General features: G+C 38.7%; 1 protein-coding gene across 3 annotated transcripts in view; it reads right to left on the bottom strand.

The window, feature by feature from the left end:
- cbfb (core-binding factor subunit beta) overlaps positions 1-23429 on the bottom strand; it is a 59385-nt gene that overhangs the window by 19402 nt on the left and 16554 nt on the right. The window lies entirely within an intron of this gene.

Genomic DNA, 23429 nt, shown 5'->3' with positions numbered 1-23429 from the left:
TCAAAAAAGTATGTATTTATTTGCTTATTTATTTAATTATTATTTATCTTTTCCCCCCTCGATTTATTTTCCAAAACTTATTTACACGATTGGAATAATTTAGTTTTCAGACATAATCTTCTGTTAACTGTGTTTTCAGTTTTGAGAAGATATATAGACTTTATCTGTCAAGAATAAATCACACTGTCAAAATCATTTCATGGAAATAGCTCAAAAACAGCTTTATGAACTACGTTGTATTTCAGTTAGGCCTGATAATAATAATAAAATATTACAAAACAACACATCAGTATGTTGTCCACAGACCAATACGCCTTACTTGTTTGACCTTGTGGTGTCTATTTTGTCTATCTGCTAGAGGGGGAGCAGGGTAATGGGAGAATGAACGCTGATAATAAGAATAATAAGAAGTGTTTACAAGCCCTTTCTCCCCATTACGTGCACTGAGCAGCACACTAAGCCCATATTATAGCGTCACCCTGTCAGACAGACAGGATGGTCAGACTGTCTCTTTCTCAACTCCTGGTTCTATTACATGGCTATGGCTCTGTGCCAGGAGGGCAACAATGTAACCACCAAATATTTGAGTGTGTGTGTCTGTGTGTAAGTTCACGAGGCGAGGGAATGTGTATAGGATCACACAGCCATGTCTCTCTGTAAATCCAAGCTGCTGCACTGTGGATTAAACCTAAGTGTTTCTCAACATTTGTATCTAGAATTACCACCTCCTGGCTGTATGCCTCTGCCAACCAGCCATGCTGCAGTTTATATTCATACCTGGACAGTCTCATATACAGTAGACAATGCTGCAAAGAGGATTCATATTCTAAAAATGTGATGCTTCACACACAACTTCAAACCGACAATACAGAAGATCTATGGAGTCACCATTAGTGTAATCAATTCAGTATCTGACCGAATGTGAGATATGGCTAGAATCTTCCCCTCTGTCCCTGAGTTGTGGTGTTGAATAATGGCCAGAAAAGTGTTTTTGCAGAACATTATATTATTGCATGGTGGAACTAAAAATATTGTCAATAGACGCTTTCATAGTGCGGTCCTGCAAATGTCCCGCTATATTGCTGGACGGATCTGTGCCGGTTTTTCGCCTTAGAGCATTCATAGTGATCCTGCCCTTTCATAGTGCAGTCTGGTGTCGCGGAACGAGGTGGGAGGAGACAATGGTGACGTGTGACAGAGCAGGAGCGGTGCCAATAGGCTACACAGTTAGCTCTGTAGCAGTACAGTGTGTATGTGCTACAGCAGTTGTTCAGTTAGCGACCTTCGTTTGTTTACAACAAGCACCGGACACTCTGTGTACAGTTAGCGATGCCGGTTTGTTTATTATCAGCGGACGCTGTGCACAGTTAGCATGCTGGTTTGTTTACAATAAGCGTTGAACGCTGTGCACAGTTAGCGACGGCGGCCACAGTTGTTGTTGTGCAGCTGCTGAACATGTATTCGATGACTGTCGGACCCAGTGGGAGGCGTGTGTTAGTCACTCACAACGTCAAATATTCCGCCTTGCTGCGATTTGTAGTGGTCCCGCTTCCAACAGTCCCACCAATTTTCCGCTTCTCTGACTACCTCTGGAGGCGTAAAATTGGTGGGATTATTTGATCCCGGCATCCCGCTTCTGACACGATCATAGTGGAGGGGAGATGTTACAGAGCCGTAAATGTCGCAGCATTAAATGGAAAGATGAAAGGGCCTATTGTATAATTTTATCCTATTAGACATTTGTGTGAAATTTTGTAAAAAGGAGAATATACATTTAGAGTTATGGTCAAAAAACATCTGTGCCAAATTTGAAAGAAATCCCATTAGGCATTCCTGAAATATCCCAAGAATAAGACAGATGGAGGGACAACATGAAAACATTGCACCCCCGGCCCAAGCTGCCTCCAGCACACAGCAGAGTGAAACGTTTTTGTTCAAGTCCCAGTGAAGCTTTTCACTCTGACATATTTCCCAGTAAGATTTTTTTTCAGTGGCAGATCAAGTCCTTTGCATTTGATTGGCTTGATAAAAAGAGGGCAAGTTTATAGTTTGGCAGAGCTACTGCTAGCCAGAGCCTGCTAGCTACTTTCACTGATTATTTGTCAGGTATATATTATAGAGGTAAGTGCACAATGTTAACAGGGGTGTGATTTTTATTATTTCCTCTCAACTTAAAAGGGAAAAGATGATTTTTTTCTGTTTGTTATTTCTTATGTATTGCTTTTCTAGTCTTTGCGACCACTCAAAGTGATTTACACTACAGACAGCGCTCATTCACTCATTCACACACACACGTTCACACACAATCTGGAATTCATTCACACACCAATGAGTGGGAGCAATTTGGGGTTCAGTATCTTGCCCAAGGATCCTTCAACATGTAGACTGCCATGGTCAGGGATCGAACCACCGACCGTCCAACTGAGCCACAGCCACCACAGCTATCACTTTAATATCACTTTAATCTTGTACCCAAATAACTTAGATTAAGCAGCTAAAGAGCCCGACCTCTCCTTCAGGAGTTGGTGACCCAAACAGAGCTAAAACAAGAGTGAATACTGGACTTATGTCGGTTGGCTAAAAACCCCATTCCAAATAAATGCTAATATTGCTCCAAAACTGCTGAGTGTGAAAACATGCATAAGCACACAGACCTAAATAAAACAACTTTGGATAGGCTTTTAAACAGGGCTGTTTGAATTTGTCTTTGAGTCAAACATGTAATAAAAGAAGATAAAGCATTATACAGTGAAAGCTGAATTTGTTTTCTTTCTATTTCATCTCTTTGTCTCGTAGTCTTCCTCTTTCCCACGACACTGATTTCTACAAGAAACAGACAACAGACGTGAGAAGCAGACACTCTGTTTTTCCCAGCGTTGAGAAAGATTTTAGGTGGTATTTTTATCTGAGTAAACAAGAATTTAAGAATAAATTAACTAAATCAAACACTCCCTCCAAAAAACGCACACATACACACGGATGGCTGGATTTTTCTGTGTGACACTGGGCGAGCTCCACGTTCCTGCATTTTTACTCAGGCTATTTTTGGACAGCCTCTCACAGGGACTTCTTTTACCACAGTTACCCACACTGCACCGGGGTTGCAGGGAAGACCGCACTCCAAGAGACTGTGGGTTTTTGTGTTTATTCTAGTGAATGTTTTTCTGTGTGTGTGTGTGTGTGTGTGTGTGTGTGTTCGTGTGTGTGTGTGCGTTATAGAGAGAGAGAGAGAGAGAGAGAGAGAGAGAGAGAAAGAAAGATGGCTTCCACATCTGTGGGGCTGTGTGGTGCTTTTAAAAGAAAGCTTCATTTGGCTTGACAGAGAAAACGTGTGTCTGAGTGCCGGTGTGTGTGTGTGTGTGTGTGTGTGTGTGTGTGGGTGTGTGTGTGTGTGTGTGTGAGGGGAAAATATGTAGAAACGGCCCAACCACAGACTTCCTCTGAAAGAGAACCATGTCAACCCCCACATCCATTTACTCACACACATACACACACACAGACAGACATATGAAGACAGGAGCACTCTCACACTGTGAATAAGAAAAGGAAGTAGCACGAAATGTAGCAGAAATTCATCTCATAAATCATCAACAATAAGAATATAGTTGTGAGATGTCGACTATGTAAAAGTGCAAAAACTTTAGCCATATCAAAGTTTAGCTATTAAATCTTCAGAAACACCTTGCAAAATAACACGCTACCATGAAGCTAGTCGCTAAAGATGCTAACGGCTGACCGTGAAGCTAGTCGCTAAAGACGCTAACAGCTGACCGTGAAGCTAGTCGCTAAAGACGCAAACAGCTGACCGTGAAGCTAGTCGCTATAGACGCTAACGGCTGAACAAAGAAATGAGGTGGTGGATTACTACTTTAAATGTTCTCATAAATCATCAAGGATAAGAATAAAGTGGTGAGATGTCAACTATGTAAAAGTGCAAAAACTTTATCCATATCAAAGGTTAGCATGTCTGAGCATGGAGGCAAACCAGGAAGTGCCTTAAGCTGCATTCTAGCAAAAATTCCAGCACGGGGCTGTTAATGCTAACATGAATTAGCCGTGACTTCTCTCAGTCAGGTTGAGGTTTAGAGAGGCTGTAGTCAGTGATCAGATCCCTCTCCTCCTCCACAGTCCAGATATGGTTTCCCCCCCCTGCATCGGAAACAAGATGGCGACACAAGATGGCGACAAGTGTAACTGTGAACTCGATGCTTCCAACGGGCCACAAACCAATCGTCAGGGTGACTATGTTCATTATTTATATACAGTCTATGCTTCAGAAGCACCTTGCAAAACAACACGCTACCATGAAGCTAATCGCTAAAGACGCTAACGGCTGATCAAAGTAATGAGGTGGTGGATTTCTACTCTAAATGTTCTCATGAATCCTTAGCAATAAATCAAAGCATTTGATTAAGATACTTAATTATGTGTTTTTTTTCTCAATCTTTCTCAATGGACGAACAATCTGAACGCAAGAAACCACCAATAGTAAAAAATGAGATGCTATGGCATGCATTATGCATTGAAAAGTAAATTGTGTCATTAGATAACATCTGCATTTCCTGCTGCCTCACAGTCTGCCATGTTTGCTGATAAAAGGGGGTGTAGCTCTACTGCAGTCTCCTTCAGATGATGTGGAATCGTGAACATTTACAGATTCTGGAGCAACATGTTAGTCAGCAGGTCATCAGGCTTTTACCACCTGTTTAAACAGTCATTCATGCAGTTTAAAGTCTTACATCATTTGTCTCATGATTCAGGCCCTGAACATTAAGATCACATTTTTGAGGACAGGCTTCTTCATCACATGTTTCTGAGACGTGATGAGCATATTGCAAAACATCTTTAGGTGTTTTTGGTGTATTAACTCCAAAAAAATGTCATTGTAGAGCTTTGTAAAGATTGAGGCTGAATGTCCAAATGAAAAACAGGATTTCATTTTTGTGGAAAGTTTGGCTGCAAATACTTTACCTGACAAAAGCAACCAGCTGCAGCCTTTTGAATCACTGGCTACGTTTGTAAGAATACTAAAATTCCACCATTATTCCAAATATGCCAAAAATTCCAATTTTGATATGTGAACATGTAAAAAGCATATTCCATTTGCCTTTTTCTCAGTATAGAATTTTCCAATTAAGAAATGTGGAATATATATACAGTTGCTCATAAAATTTGACTAAAATATTTATTACCTCTTCCCATGAAATGATTGTGTGATTTATTATTGACAGATATATTTTAACTTTTTTCTCATGATTTTGACTTTTTTCTCATGATTTTGACTTTTTTCTCATTTTGACTTTTTTCTCTCGACTTCGACTTTTTTCTTCTCATTTTGACTTTTTTCTCTCGACTTCGACTTTTTTCTTCTCATTTTGAATTATTTCTCGTGACTTTGACTTTTTTTCTCATTTTGACTTTTTTCTCTTGACCTCAACATTTTTCTTGTTATTTTGACAATTTTCTTGTCTTTTTTACTTTTTTTCCCCCCCGTGTTTTCAACTTTTTTCGTCTCATTCTGACCTCTTTTTTTCATGATTTCGACTTTTTTTTTCTGATTTTGGCTATTTTTCTTGTGACAACAACTTTTTTTCTCATTTTGACTTTTTTTTTCTCAAGTGTATATCTTCTCAAAACGTCAGTAATCAATCTCTTCCAAACATATCACAATGAAAATGAAACAACAATTAACAGAGGATTGTGACTGAAAACAAAAGATTCCAACTTTATGGGCGACCGTGTAGATTCGGAATATAGTGTCAACTGGGTTTCTTTTACTACAGTTTGCAACATACAACCTTTTGCCTGTTTTATGTAAGCTCTGTGTGTACAAACCATAGACTACATATATTTATATTTTGACACAAACCAACCATGGTAGAAAAAAAAACCCCAGACAGAGGAACAAACATACTTTTCAAGAAGGTGCTTGAAGGAATGTAAGAGCTGTGTTCACATGGTTGTCCACCATTGAAAACTATTTTGACCCTTTTGGAATTATTAGTAGAATATTAATAGAATATTAATTTCCTTTAATTAATTCCTATTCCTATTCCTAATTCCCTATTAATGTCAAGACCTTCCTAGGAATATTGTCTCATTCAGAATGAGGCCGTAATAATTGAATGCATGTGAATGTAGTCGGTGTGTCATGTTTCTGTCAATTATGATCAAAATTTTCTTATTTTAACCAAACACCACTGCTGAGAAAAGACCTGAGTACACACTCATACACTCCTCTTCCTTTCTTCATTTTGATCAAGACCCTCTCCAAACTACTGTAAGTGCTTCCAACAGTGTGTGTGTATGTGTATGTGTGTGTGTGTGTGTGTGTGTGTGTGTGTGTGTCTGTCTGTGTCTGTGAGAGAGTGTGTGTTGAGAGTGTGTTGGTTGACAGTGTGTGACGCAGATTTCGAGGGCTGTGTTGGCATTGAGCCTCTCATTCAGCCTGGTGCCAACCATCTAGTCAGCACAACTGCCCACTGCTGCATACACACACACACACACACACACACACACACACACACACACACACCCCAGTGCCCACGAGGTCCACAATGGGCATCTGTGTTTTCAGCCTCGTGAGTTGTGGCGGTCTGTCTCCCACTCTCTCTCTCACACACACACACACACACACACACACACACACACACACACACATTCAAATAAACAATTCAGAGATTTAATTATGCCTCTTTTAATTCCTCCATCACCTCCACTATGACTGTCTCTCTTCCTTTCTTAAACATACAAATAATGTGTGTGTGTGTAAGGCTGATTTAGTGCAGTAATTATCTTGTTATTATGCAGAAGAATGTAGCATCAATGACTGTCAGAGTGTCTGTGAAGCTGAGTGATACATTCAAACGCACAGTGTTTGTGTGTGTTTGTGTGTGTGTGTGTGTGTGTGTGTGTGTATGTCTGAGTCAGCAGCCAGTCACAGACAACTCATGCCCTCTTGCTTTCTTCATTTCTTTTTCTCTTTCTTTCCTTTTCTCTCTTTCCCTGTCCTTGCAATCAGATTAAATATGATCAGCTCACCAGCCTCCCCTTCGCTTGTCTCAGTCTAGAAAACTGAGCATTTTATAAAAAAAAAAGAAGTTACAAATCAACAAAAGGCAATGAAGAAAAAGAAACCGGATAGCTGCCAGAACAATATGGCACTCAAGTTCATATCACATTAATCATTCCTGATTCATGCTCCCTCTTCACAGCACACTGACACACAGCGCCTCTTTCACAGCCAACAACAAAGACAGAATAAGTATACTGAACACGACTCCAGCGAGGACGCCGTGCTGTCATGTCTGGCAGTTTGAATGAAGGACAAGGTAAAACAGAGGGAGAGATCATGAGGGTGAAAGAAGAGAAATGGACAGAGAGTCAAGGTAACAGTCAAGGTATATATATATATATATATATATATATATATATGATATTTTCTAAGTCTCTTTTTGTCCACATTTTTAATGGCTGTATTTTACTTAACTAACTCATTCAGTATATGGTATATTAAAATTACTGAGGTTACAGTGAAGAAAGGGCTTAATTCATAGTAATTGGCTTTCAGACAGCAATATGCTCTATTTACAAAAAATGACTGCATTGTATACTGCAACAATATTGCAACTAGCTTCAGCACTATACTGTGTTTTAGTCTACTGTAAAAATCAATGAAATGCAGGATTTTACTGTAATTCAGTATGTGGTTTTATCACAGTACCATACTGTAAAGTAGATAACAGTAGAGGAACTGTAAAATTAACTAATTAATTTACAAGACAATTGTTTACAGTGACATGTCTATAAAGAATATATCTTATGTCCTAAGCGATCTGCCCCATTTTGGTAGGGTTGGGAGACATGGGTCGAGGAGGAGAAAGCAGGTCTACAGTATAGAGGGTTAGGGGACATAGAAGCTGAAAGCTGTGATTAATATGAGATGCAGTTCAGCACTGTGTGTCCAGTTGTTCTATTTTCATTTACATATCAAGTCAGAGGTCACATGTCAAGGGACCCCTGTAAACATCATGCCAATTTTTCTCTTGCAAAAACAGTTGGGTGAGATGATTAAAAATCCAGTGTGGTATGTGTAGTGGTGGGAGTAACGTGTAACTATGTTACTATGTGACCATGTGGCCTTTGGCTGTAACGAGTAATGTAGTTGATTAGCTTCTGATGTTCAATAACAGTATTACTTGGATTTAAATAGGTTTGTTACTCCTTAGCCTACTAGTGGACATTGTGCAAGTAACTAAATATACTGTAACGTTAGTCTGTGCAATGGCTGACAGAGAAGTGAGCTGCTTTCAGAAATGGAAATACCTCTTCGAGATCAAGGACAACAAATATGGGTGAGATGTCGTTTACGTAAAGGTGCAAAAACTTTATCCACATTAAGGGTTAGCAATTCTGATCTTCAGAAGCACCTAACAAAACAACGGGGTCATCCCTATGTTCCCTGGGTCCTATGTTCCCCACTGTTGCGGGATTAGGGTTAGGGTTAGGTTTAAAGGGGAGAAAGGGTGGCAAAACAGGAAGCCCATTTTGCCACATGCTCTGGCTCAGGCTATTTCTTAAAATCTTGTTAAAACTCCCTCATATGATAAAAACACTCCTTTTGTAATTAAAAATATGTTTAAAATAAACCAATAAAATAGCAATAAAAACAATAAACAGATGATATAAAAAAAGAAATAAAATGAGCAACCATGTATTGTTTTTTTTGGTGTGAGAGGTGGATAAGCTTCACCGTTTTGCAATCAGGTCATTGTAATACCCAGGATATTATTTTCTTATTGCTTTCTGTTATTTGTATGCTTCTTAATTTATAATTTTCCTCCTGATGAATATAATATTTCTATGTTATTTTTTGCTTCACCAGAGGGAGCGTTGGGTGTCACCGACAATCGGACTGCAGAAACTCTTAAAAGACAAATAAATAAATAAAAAACATGAAAAGCTAAGTAAATAAATAAATAAATATGTGTAATCATGCCATAAAATGAGTCTTGTGTAGTGTGTGTCTGTGTAAGAAGTCTATATTGTGGTATATAATAATATAGGGTTGGGGTTAGGGTTAGACGTCTTTGCATATCCGCGTTAAACAGCCCTTAGGCCTACATAGGCCTATTTGCCATGGAATTTGGCAGTAATGGTGGAAAAAGTAACAGACTGGGGAACATAGGACCCTTTTTGGGAAAAGCGGGGAAAAAGGGTCCTATGTTCCCCAGTCTCATACAAAGAGGGGAACACAGGACCCGGGGAACATAGACACGCTCCCCAAAACAACACACCACCACAAAGCTAGTCGCTAAAGACACTAACGGCTACCAACAAAGCTAGTCGCTAAAGATGCTAACGGCTAACCACGAAGCTAGTCGCTAAAGACGCTAAGGGCTAACCACGAAGCTAGTCGCTAAAGATGCTAACGGCTAACCATGAAGCTAGTCGCTAAAGACGCTAAGGGCTAACCACGAAGCTAGCCGCTAAAGACGTTAGCGCTGCCACCACGCTGTTTGATCATAGTGATAATGGGGCCAGTGTAGATATCATTTGACAGTCTTGTCCCACATTAAAATAATGTGTGCGTATAAGAGAACTGAAGCATCAACAAAACATAAAAGCAATGCAAAAATTCCTTTCCTCAGTAATTAATTTCTTTAATCAGCCAGTAATTGGAAAGTAATGAAAATAGTTTTTGATAGAAGTTACTAGTAATTGTAATTAATTATCAGTTATCAGCGACTTGCCCAACACTGGAAATGTGTAATTTTCATTTTTATCAAGACAGAAAGAAGGAGGGAAAGAGACAGAGAGGAGTGTGAAGCTGTAATCAGCAGTGTGTGTGTGTGTGTGTGTGTGTGTCAGGTGAGACAGCAGCGGGTGGAGATAAAGCACGTTACTGGCCTTCTGTTCCTAATCACACACTAAATACAGCCTAACGTCTACTGACCTATTGTCTGACACACAGATACACACACACCACCTGCTGAAGCTATGCAAGTATAATAGTATGGTACTTTCCTCTGTATGATCACTCTCTCTTCTTCTGCTTCCCACCCTGTAATTATTAAGGCTGCAAAACAACATGGAACACTCAGTGGGGCAGTGTCCGAAATAATTCCCTCATTCGGAGAATTAACATTCAGTATTGTTAGTGAGCTGGGTCCCTAGCCATGATTTGTGCCGTAATGGCATAATGCGTATAATAATAATAATGCATAAACATTAAATTCACATTACATGGCTAAGAAGTCAGTAAAAAACTTATCATCAAATGGGCGTATGACAGGTTCGGATCACAATGCTCTCTCTACTTTTGCAAAATGCAAAAATGCATTGTGGGATACTTTAAGTCCATTATATAGGTTATAATAATTCTCACCATGTTCAAACAGCTCCACAATATGGCAGACTTACAATATAGTGGACTGTATACTGTATAGTTAGCAGAGTGTTCATTCAGTCCTCTGCTCTGAAAACAAACCAGCTGTATCATGACACATCTGATTTTTCAGTTCTATCACTTCTTTCATGTTCAGAATTCAAATACTGAAGACCTTTGTCAGCTCATATGTTTTCTATTTCACTGTAGCTGTTTACTGGTTCACTGGCAGTTTGTATTCCCATTGTGAGTTGAATGAGTTGGCCACCGGCCCCCTCTGAGTCTGTAACTGCCTGTAGACACATAATGTGCATCACTGCTATGCAAAGTCGTCTACGTGTGCACCGGAGGACCAAAAAAACCACTGTTTGTTCCTATGGCTTTCATATGCATGGAAATATTATGCAAATCAACCCACAGGCTGCAGATAGAGTTACAACACCACAGAGAGGGAGAGAAAGAGAGAGTATTGCACAAATTCATATAATGCAACATTAAATAGGCAGAAATAAAAGAAATTAGATTTTTTTGACCACCCGTCTTGCAGGGTTATTATAGTTAACGGAAACTAACGAAATAACGAAAACTAGAATTGAAAAAACATTTTCGTTAACTGAAATAAAAATTTAAAAAGAGACTTTTTTCATACGTAAACCTTTTTGGTTGATATGAAATCTATTTCATCTATCTGGTTTTATGACTTAATAAACTTATTGGGGCTGAGATGGATCAGACAAAGGAAATAAAGGCAACATTTATTGTGCCTTTTTTTAATCTGGCACCCAACAAATACCCCATTACAAAAAAAACCCCTAAAATTAACACTAAAACTAATAAAAACTAAACTAAAACTAAGCATTTTCCAAAAAATAAAAAATAATTAAAACTAGCAAACTCATTCTAAAAACGTATTAAAACTAACTGACCAAAGCAGTTTACTGAGTGGGACAGGTGGATATCAAGGTTTATATGGGGAGGGAAGAAACCTAGGACGAGGTACAAAACTCTGCAGCTCCCTAAAGATAAGGGAGGACTGGCTTTGCCAAACCTCGAGGAGTATTTCTATGCTGCACAAATCAGACCCTTGATATACTGGTGTAATAATGAATATTTTTCAAGATGGAAAAGTATAGAAATAGAGCAGGCAGATGTTGAAGTAAGAAATTTGATAGCACATAAAGGCCTACTGGGAAAAATAGGTAACCAACTGGATTTAATAACCAAAACTACAATCGAAATTTGGAATACTGTTGTTGAAAGGTACAAACTGGAAAAAGAGATAAAGAATTTGAGTTGGTTTGCATTTGACGATAGGTTTATACCTGGGATAAATGACAAAGGGTTTAAGCAATGGGTAAGAAAAGGGATTACAGCGATATGTACAATGGTTGAACGGGGTAAGCTGCAGAGTTTTGAGAATTGAGGGATAGATTTGGATTAGATGAACATGAACGATATCGCTACCTGCAAATAAAAGATTATTATGAGAAAGAGATAAAAACAGATACTGATAATGAAGTTGTTGAGGTATTTAGGAAAGCTTATGAAGGTAAAAAATGCAGAGTAATTTCAGTCCTTTATAAAAGTTTGATGTCAGGTAGAAAGTCTTCCTCCCTTTATATCAAAGAAAAATGGGAAAAGGAATTAAAAGAACAAATAACAGAGGAAGAGTGGTTCAATATTTGTAAATTGCAGTGCACGTCCACTAGCTCGAGGATCTGGAGAGAATTCAACTGGAAGAATGTGGCCCGATTTTTTATAACTCCAAAGATTAGGAAAGGGATGGTTTCTATTCAGCAGCCATGTTGGAGAGCATGCGGCCACATAGATGCGGACCACACACATATATTCTGGTCCTGCCAAAAGTTAGAAGGATATTGGGATAAAATATGGAGGGGGTTACAAAAAATAATAGGATATGAGATACTAAAACATGTAAGATACTCTATTTGGGGAATTTAACACATGATATAATACAAAAAGAGGACGAGTATCTTGTTAAAGTACTGCTGTCAGCCAGTAAAAAATCAATTACCAGAATGTGGTACAAGGTAGATCCTCCGACCGAGGAGCAGTGGATGTGCACTGTAGAAGAGATTCTTGTAATGGAGAAAATAACTCATAAATTGAGACTACAAGAGTCACAATTTGAGGATAAATGTGAAAAATTGACTGATTACAGAAGATGAGAAGAGGACGCCACCATTGTCACTGAACAATAAGGACATTGATATAAGAATTAGTGTATGACCATGTATGTATGATGTGCCCTGACACTGTAATTGTTGAAAGGAAAAAATGAATAAAAAATAAGTTACAAAAAAAAAAACTAACTGAATTTGAAAACAAAAAATCACAATGAAAAAAAGAAAACTGAATAAAAAATCCAAAACCATTATAACCTTGCCGTCTTGACATTTTCAGTATTTAAAGGGACAGTTCAACCTAAAAGCGGCTGTAGAGATAAATTATTTTTTTGAGCATCATAAGCAAAGTGTCATATAGTTCCATTATATTTGAGAGAAGACAGGTGTTTCTACAGCTGATATCTCCAACACTAAGCAACTCACAACTAAACAAATCCAAATTGATAAATGGCAATACAGGTAAGATAAAAAAAAAAAAGTTTGGGGGTGTACTGTCCCTTTAATTAAAGCCCATCAACACAATATGTTTAAGTTGCCTGGAGTGGATATTGTAGGGAGAAAATACATAAAATATGTTGAGAGTGAGGGATGGATGTGGAAAAAATGAAACTATTAAACTTATGAAACTAATAGTGATCACTTAAATCTATTTACTTTTTAAATTATACATATTTGAATGGGAATTAAATACAATGGAACTTGTTATCTTTCAATTGCAAGGTTTTTTAAAGTAAATATATTTAATTGATCACTATTAGTTTTAAGTCTTTTTTTTTAACATCTGTCCCTCATAGAAAGTTCTGAAGATACAGTTGTTATGTATATGTGTACGTATTTCACAAATCAGTTAATCTGTATTGTTCTAAAGAGAGGAGGAGCAGGCTGATAACTGGTGTTTTAATGCTTCAGAGGACATTAGACATTCTAGGTGCAGAATCACAAGTTTGCACGCTCGTCAGAGTCCAGGTGAGTAGTGTTGCATACTTGAGTCCAGCTCAGCAGACACTTACTGGAAGAGAAAGACTAAGAATAGAGAAATGGAGCTGACACACACATGCTGGATTTCACACCAGACTGACTTCTCTCTCCACACACTTTTCTATCCAAACCTTGTGTATGTGGTTTTATCTCACGTACACACAAACACGCACACACATGTCCTTTCTGCCTCCACCGAAGTGCACTTCGACACTCAAACATAAAGCGAGATGCCAACATTAAACACTGGGACACACACAAAGAGCATATAAACAGGACCTTGTCTGTGCCTGTGCTGCAGTGCATTATGGGAGTGGGTGTGGTCATTGATCTAAGGCCTCGGGCAGGGAATATGAAACCCTGTGGGAGGAGACGTCAACGGGACTGTGTGTGTGTGTGTGTGTGTGTGTGTGTGTGTACAAGGAAGAAGTTTTGTTGTGCATTAATGTCTTTTAACAGGGAGACTCTGACTGTCTCTGAAGAAAGTTCCTTGATTTAAATTAAACAAGCTTCATTAAAATGTACTAAACAATCACCCAGGGCATACAAGATGTAACACACACACGCACACACACACACACACACACACACACACACACACACACACACACACACACACACACACACAGAGACTGTCAGATGCAGAGCAGCAGCAGCAGAGGGAACCAATTAGTGGTCTGGCTTTGATGATGTCACTGACAAGTCACGCACCGGTGGCACAGCTTCCGTTCAGAGGGAAACCTAACACCACACACACACACACACACACACGCAGGCTTGATGTTGATCTGCATGTGCCAGAGGAGAATCCTGTCGGCTTAAAGCTGATGACTAAATTAGAGGGCAACAGAGGTGTCAGATAAGAAATTATTTTAGAGGGGTTTGTGTGTGTGTGTGTGTGTGTGTGTGTGTGTGTGCGTGCGTGTGTGTGTGTGTGTGTACGTGTGTGTCTGTGAGAGAAAAAAATGACTGTAATCTTTAAGAATTACAAATGTTTTGTGACTACATGAAACCAGATCTACTATATCGACAGAAAACATGATTTGTTCTAGGTGTGGAGCTGCAGTGCTGCAGGTACAATAAAATATTGACACAGTTTCCCAACACCTGTGTCCATATTTGCCAAATTTTCTATTGACTCGTATTAATCTGAAACAACTTTTATCCACTGGGACAATAACAGTATCTAATGTGGGGCAGAGATTTCAAGAACAGACAGGAAGCAGGAAATACACACCTTTTTGGAACGGTAACCCTAAGGCAGGCGGTACAGGACAATGAAAACACATACAAACAAACTTAAAAAACAGCTTTTATGCAAAGACCATCACAGCATTAAAAGATCATATTCATGAAATGGTCGATGTATGTGGACGTGGATGTATGCGCTATTTGTTGTTTTTTTGTTTTGTTTTTATTTCTCCATGTTTTTTATCCCTTTTATCTGATTTATTTATGTGTTATACTATGTGTTTTTATATAGTACATTTTTGTATACTGCTGTACTAGGGCTGGGCGATAAATCGCTATAAAATATATATCAATATATTTTTAAATGTGGTATGGAATTAGACGATAGCGCATATATTGATATAGTTCAAATTTGCACACAGGCAAGCTGCGGCTTTTATTTAAGATATTTTTTTTATTTAAATGTGCACTTTATGGAGCTCTGATTTAAAAAAAAAAAGGTGTCCTGTTGTTATACAGAATTAATGTTCACTTAAATAAACGGTCTCAATAAAACTACTTGTGACATGTCATATTTGGCTTTGACTTTGACTGAACATTTGCTCTCACTTTGCGATAAAAATATCAGGATATATATCGTATATCGATATTCAGCTTAAATATATTGGGATATGACTTTTGGTCCATATCGCCCAGCCCTATCCTGCACTGTATTGCACTTAATTTCGTTATGTATTGCATAATGACAAATAAAGATATTCTATTCTATTCTTAATCAAAGTTGGGGGGTGAACCCTTGAAGCATTAAAGGTGTAGTGCATTTTTTAGCATTTAATTTTTGACATTTACTTTCTCAATCAGGACAAAACTCTGCAGCTACACTAGCGACACATGTGACATTGACACAGTGGTGCTTTGAGCTATGCTAATAACATGCTAAATGCTAATTACAAAGCGTGCATTTCAATGTTCATCATGTTAGTTTAAAGTGTTTTCATGCTAACAATTGCTTAACCCTCTGGAGTCCATCTATTTATTGAAAAGACACGTTTTATTTACAGTAATAACTTTATTTATATATGATATGTAAACAAGCTAAGAATGCCAGTTGAAGGTGCAATCATAGGAGCTTTCACATAGTTTTATTATTTGTTATTTTTTCTGCTGTTTTTGTCTGTATAAATGGAAAAAAATAAATAAATTAAAAAATGGTACATTTCTATAGAAACCTGTGTCTTTTGTTTGTATTTTCGGTTCCTGGCAGCTTTATACTTTGTTAATTAAAATAAAATTTTAAATCTGACTGATAGCCAAATTTGTGTCGGGAAAAAGGAGCCATGCATGTGATGTAAGAACATACTGAAAGATGCTAAACAGAGACAGAAATGAATGCATAGGAAGTTGATAAATTTGAACCAAAATCTCCTGGACTTCACAGGTTTAATACTACGTCTCAGGCTGATTGGAATGTCATTATTATTGCAAATTGGAGTTGAATGAATTAATTATTCGATTCATCAATTTATTCTAAGAGGAACATGAATGTGTGGACAACATTTCTAGTGTGAGAATGAATGAAACATGCGTGTTGATATCCTGGGTTTGTGCTTGAGCTCAGTCAACCCTCCTCCATCATGTAGCTGAAAGACACTCGTCTGTTTCTCATTTAGCCCCCCCACCCCCCACCCCATAACCAATAATCTCTCTCCGCCTCTTTTCTCTCTTTTTTATCCTCTCTGTTTTATCCTTTGTTTAATGTTTATATGTTTGTGTGTTATTGTGCATAGATATGTGTGTAAGGAGTAGCAATCAGTGTGGCGCCACCGTCTCATCAGCATGCTGGGGTAGTGTGTGCACGTTTACACACACACACACACACACACACACACACAGAGCGAGAGGGAGTGAGAGAAACATCCTTCAGCAGTGAAACTTGCAGAGTAATTCCTGTGGTTTCAACCTCGTCTAAAGTCACATCCTCAGATATGACTTTTCCACCAGCAAACGGTCGATACTGGAGCCAGTTTCCAGTTTCCAAACCAAATCTCAAACTGTTCCAACTGCTCATGACCAAAAAAATGTTTGGTGCCAGAAAAACTGCTCTGTTGCGGCCTCCTTGCACTGAAGTGAAAATGTAATGGAAGTCTAATGAAAATGAGCAATAACTCCCACTGAGCTACTGTCATGTTAATCAATTTCACATGTTTCACAAGCAGCACTTCGCTCAAGTTCACTCCAACCTTATTTTATTCATAGTCGGCTGGAAATTTTAAGGTTTCAGCCAGTAAAGTAGAGACTGCCAGTGTGACGCAGTATGATGCATTCAATGGAGCATCTTAGGTTATCTTTTCATAAACACACACATAAACCCTAACACAAAAGCCCAAGCAGTTTCAGGCAAAAACGACCACAAACTTGTAGAGATGGGGGAAAAATTGATACAGCAAAGTATCTTGATATTTTGCGTGGCAATATTATATCAATTCATGGCCGCCAGGTATCAATATTTAGCGTTCAGGCGGGCCCTCAGTATTTTCACCGTATCATATGAAACTAGAAGATCTAAGGAAACTAAAGGCACCATGCATCAGGATAGCATGTTGAAGTTGTGTGTGGAAGTTGTTGAAATAACTCTGCAAAGGTAGGCTTTTTTTATGTTTCATAAAAAAAAAATTTCAAGCTTCAAGTTTTTTTGAAAGTTTGATAAAATGCTGCAGTTGCTGTCGTCCTACTTGTTTGATATCAGTTCAGTTCAGTTTCACTGAATACTTTGTTGGTCAGTCTGTGGGTTTGACTCTCATTGAGGTGAAATAAAAAGAAAAAACAATTCTTGATTGAATTGAATTTTGTGGACACAAAATGCAGTTAAACACTTAAATCATAATATATTGTATTGCAATACTAATCGCAATAGTATCGTATTGTGACTCAAGTATCGGGATAAAAACGCATTGGGCTGATACGCTGATTCACACATCTACATGCATTCAAAGTATGGCTTTCCATGATTGTTGTCTCTTAGATGTTTTCAGGACAGAAGTGCTCAATATCCAATCACCAAAAGAAAATATATAATATATGACAATACATAATGTCAGACGTTTTTGAAACCAAATCACAGCATGGATTTTTCTACGGTGTCCTTAAATGGTAAATGGAGAGCACTTTTATCCAAAGAGCTTTACACTACAGACTACGCTCATTCACCCGTTCACACACACATTCATACTGGTGGCAGAGGCTACCCTAAACGGTGCCACCTGCCACCATTGGGAATTCATTCTCACACCAATGAACGCAGCATTGGGAGCAATCTGGGGTTCAGTATCTTGCTCAAGGATACTTCGACATGTAGGCTGCCATGGTCAGGGATCGAACCACCAAACTTCCGATCATTGGACGAACGATCTACCAACTGAGCCACAGCCGCCCCAAATTCTCAAGGTTTTGGTATCTTAATGTGGAATTAAGCATTCTAAATGGTCTAGGACCGCCCTTTTCTTTTTGTTCTGTTCACTTAAGTTACGTCTGTAAGCTAAAATAAGTCAACTTTACTTTCACACGGGACACAAACAGTCGTCTCCTGGGTGAGAGTCCCATGTTTGTTTGACCCGTCCATTCACCACGACCTTCTCCCTGCCCAGTTCTATGAGAAAAAGTATTTGTGATATGTCAACAAGAAACGGGAATCTGGAGGAAAATACATTTGCCTTTAAATAATATTGACAATGCAGTTTTGTTGGATGGGAATTTTAGGAGTCCAGGCTGCACACACACACACACACGCTCACACAGAGTTGAAGTGGTTAGGCAATCTGGAGCGCAGGACAAGCAGGAAGGAAAGACCAGTATCTGCTTTACCTAAAGGACATGTGGCAGTTTGTTCACACAAAGGAAACCACAAACACAACTCTTAGGATGACAGGAAATGGATGCATGAATAAAGAGTGTTTGACAATATGCAAACATTCAAATTGGTCTGTGATCGAAGAGTTAATGAAAAGGGGCTTCAAAACTTATTTCCAACAAGGGGGACATGTACAGTCATGGAAAAAATGATTAGACCACCCTTGTTTTCTCTAATATCTTGTTCATTTTAATGCCTGGTACAACTAAAGGTACATTTGTTTGGACAAATTTGATAACATCAAATATGGCTCATAAGAGTTTAATTTAAGAACTGATATATAGACAGTAAAATTCAAGCACTTACAAGGTCCCTCAACTAAGAATTCCTATAATCTCAAAAGATCATATCTACTCTAAATTGTGGCTATGAATGCATTGCGAATAAAAAAGTTACAAAATACCTTAATTGTCAGGTCACTCTGCTCGGGCCAGTTCATCGCTGCTTGCAGCTTTAATTTATCTTGTTTTAAGAGTTAATTTATTATTTCAAGCGTACAACATGCTCATTTCTAGATTTATTAATCTTAATTTAAGAAATCTTATCTGTCCATGCAGTAAGATCATTTCCCTCAGATTTAGTGTTTTTATCTTGTTTTTAGACACACACCTTTTTTTGCAGTGCAAACTCTAAAAAGGCTGTGGATGCTACAATTCATGGCTAGCACTGGGTTAATGCTTGCCAGCAAGTTAGCAGCTAACGCTAAAATTAACCTCGTCCACAGCTGACTCCCATTAGCCTGCAACGACACTGAGAGCCTTTACTTCTACTTCACACACACAATACACACACAAACACACACACACACACACACACACACACACACACACACACACACACACACCGCTAACACAATATTCAGTTGCCAAGTTTAACCTGGCTGTGCTATCCTTTTGGTTTGGCACCGTCTGTGTTTGGAAATGAAAGCGGGAGAGAGGGAGGAATGGAGGGGGAGAGCGGATGGAGGGAGGACAGGACAGGAGCGGGTGAAGGAGGGGAGGATAAATGGAGGGAGTGGGGGATGTACGATGGGAACGGGGATTTAAGCAAGAAAACATACGGAACAGAAAGAGGAGAGAGAGAGAGAGACAGCAGTGTGGATGTTCATATAAAATGCCACAAGAATAACAAATACAGGAAAAAGAAAAGAAAATATGGAGGGAAAAGAAATAAAAATAAAGAGAGGTATAAGCAGTAGCATGGTACCTCAGTCCTAGTTCATGAGCTTCTGTCTTATCCTTTTATACTGATATTGTTCCTCTATTCACCATTACTGAAGGCAGCAAACATTATTTTTATGTTCAGTATATATACTTATGTTAATATTATGTACATTTTGTTCAATTTTACTCTGTATTGGAGGCATGCGCTGTGGCATGGAGGAAACTGTGGTTACGATAAAAAAAATATAAAAAAATAAAACTAAAAAAAGTGCCCCACAGGAAACTGAACAAAAACCCACAAAATGAAGATATTTCAGATTAAGTTCTGTCAAAAGCTTATAGGATATGCTTCTAAAGTGAAATGAACTAAAAAAATTTAACATGTGCTGTTTTGTCCATTATGAGTCGAATTTAAGAAGATGCTCAGATAGATTCAGAAAAGATGGTGGCAATTAGAGCCACACAGTTGGAGCATTAGCCCCTATCTTAAAGTGCAGCTACTCATAAAATGTGGTATTATACTTTTTTAAACGGCATGGTATTGCAGTACCTCTTTAGCATCAATATACTGTGCAACACGAGACTAAACACGACGGTTGAATTTGAGCAGCTAATATTGGTAGTGAGAGCAATAAGTTAGTTTCTCTGCTCCGCACAAGGTGTGTGTATGCAGAGCCCAGCCCTCGGGGAAACAATCAAAAAATCAAAAAGGGGAAAAAAATCAAAGGACAACGGAGGCAACGCGGTTTGCATTATATCCTACCAATAGTGGTTTTAAACATGGTTTGACACTGAATTTAGATTTAGGCATGAACTACTTGGTTAAGTTTAGGAAATAAGAGCAAGGTTAGGCTTAAAATAACTTATTCCGCCCTGAACTACTGGATGCAGTTTCTTTGGTGACGTAGAACATGAGTCAAAAGTCAAAGCCCTGGATTTGTGCCATCCACCTCCCATTCTGCCCACCCGTGGTCTGTGTGCTGCATAAACGATAATCAGTGCATTACTGACTATTTGGAAGAACAACTCCGAACCATTCATGAACAGCTTGAATGAAAACACTGCTCTGTAACAAGTTTTTAAGGATTCTGTTCTACTGTATTCAAGAAGAAAAAAAGAATATCTGAATCTCGAAAATTGAAAACGGAATACATGCCCAATGATCAAATATCTGAAATGAAATATGTCTGACATAAATTACCTAATAGAAAAAATAGACGATTAAAATGGGGTGCACTTATGTAGCGCTTTTATCCAAAGTGCTTTACACTACGCTCATTCACCCATTCACACACAGATTCACACTGGTGACTGCCACCATCAGGAATTCATTCACACACCGATGAACGCAGCATCGGGAGCAGTTTGGGGTTCAGTGTCTTGCTCAAGGATACTTCGACATGTAGGCTGCAATGGTGGGGGATCGAACCACCAACCTTCCAGTTACTGGACGAACGCTCTTCCAACTGACCCACAGCCGCCCCAAAATCAAGAAGCAACGGAAGATTTTGGAAGCAATAAAAAAAAAAACAGCATGAAAATTAACAATCAGTGTGTGTGTGTGTGTGTGTGTGTGTGTGTGTGTGTGTACTTCAGCTGTGACATTAATTAAGAGAAGAAGTTGCAGCATACACAAGATCTCTGCCATGGTCTGACAGTTGAATTCTACAGGGAGGTCCAGCAGTATCGGATGGGCGGTGTGTGTGTGTGTGTGTGTGTGTGTGTGTGTGTGTGTGTGTGTGTGTGAATTAAAAGCTGTAATTCTTGTGGAGGAACACAGCAGAAAATGTACACTCAGTACACAATAAAAGGCTCAGCATTGGAGCAACTGTGTGAAGTTGTCCACTTTCTTTTAAACAATATTTCTTTCCACTGCACATTAGACTCAAGAAACCAAATTCTGCATTCACCCGTCCTTTATACATGTGAAATAGGAGTGAATATTATATAAAAGTAAAAAGTGAAACTTAAGACTTTAGACTTTCGTTGGAGCTGCATGAAAAAAAAGAGAATTTCAGATCTGGAGTAACTTATTGTGAGTCACTGCTGGTATACCATGACATGTTTTGAATATGGATGAAAAAAGCAGACTGTCAGCATGTTTATCTGGATCCTAAGACGTGTGTGTGTGTGTGTGTGTGTGTGTGTGTGCCTTCAGTCCTGCAGAGACTGTGTGAAACTGCTTTACATTGACAACTCCTAGCCTCATTAAAACTTCATAGATCTGTGAGCACCGTTGAGGTGACAAAGAAGAGGGTATCGTTTTACACACACACACTCTTTCACTGCCAGACACATACATACAGCCTTTTTCTCTCTGTTTGCCACACACACCACATCAGAAAACTCTTCTGCGAAATGCCCGTCAACACAAGCACACACTCACACACACCATTTCCAACCATCAGGGCACTTGTGTTAAATAATTAACAGTGTGAGATTAGCCCGTCAGCCTTGGGGCATGGAGGTCCATCGATTTCCCAGAATGCATTTTTAATGAGCCGCCAGCCGGCATTCATTTCAGCTGGCCAGTGTCCGTGGAGGGCCCTCTCACACACCCACACACACACAAAGTCCAGGCTTTGCGCCAGGGGAGACAATTAACATACACATAAACACAGCAGCAGCAGCAGTGCTGCACTGTACAGTGGAGATCACCTTGACAACAGCAGCAGACTAACATCTTCTGGAACCTGGTCTCACAGGAATCCGTGAAATAGCCACGGATTCGCTTAACTCAAAATCCGTGGAATAGCCACGGAATCACTCAAATTTCCGTGAAACTGACACGGATTTCACTACAATGCAAGTTAATGACAGTCATATCCCGTGGCTATTCCATGGATATTTTTTCCTATTGGTTTGTGTCCAAGTCACGTGACTTTCAAGGTTCCGGCGGTCAGAACAAAAAACATGGCGGACAATTCTCTCATTTTTAGTGAAAAAAATCAATATTTTGACTTAGTTTCTGCATACAAATGGATTTTGATCACATTTCTAGTGAGAAATATATGTTTTATTTTCTAAATATTCACTCAGTGAATGTACATAATCACTTTGTATGTTGGAATAGCCACGGGATATGACTGTCATTAACTTGCATTGTAGCGAAATCCGTGTCAGTTTCACAGAAATTTGAGTGATTCCGTGGCTATTCCACGGATTTTGAGTTAAGCAAATCCGTGGCTATTTCACGGATTCCTGTGAGAACAGGTTGTCTTCTGAGCTCTTTAAGTTGTTTAACTTTGATCTTGATCAAGCAACAGAAACTTGTCATTGTGTGACAAGAGGCTCAGCAGTGATTTCACCTTTGTGAACGATCACAACATTTCAGAGCATGTTTGATGGATCGTAAACAACACTGCAGAGAAGTAAATACCCAGTAGGGCTGGGCGATATGGACCAAAAGTCATATCCCGATATATTTAGGCTGAATATCAATAAACGATATATATCCCGATATTTTAATCACAAAGTGAGAGGAAATGTTCAGTCAAAGTCAAAGCTGTTTTATTGAAACCGTTTATTTAAGTGAAGATAAATACTGTACAACAGGAGTACCTTTTTTTTTTTTTTTTTTTTTTAATCAAAGCTCCATAAAGTGCGCATTTAAATAAAATCTTAAATAAAAATAGCCTATGAAATAACATAGGCCA

This window comes from Centropristis striata, chromosome 6 (assembly GCF_030273125.1).
Source record: "Centropristis striata isolate RG_2023a ecotype Rhode Island chromosome 6, C.striata_1.0, whole genome shotgun sequence".
In the NCBI taxonomy this organism is placed as follows: domain Eukaryota; kingdom Metazoa; phylum Chordata; class Actinopteri; order Perciformes; family Serranidae; genus Centropristis; species Centropristis striata.
The sequence above is the reverse complement of the archived record's forward strand: the minus strand, read 5'-3'. Positions and strand labels throughout refer to the sequence as shown.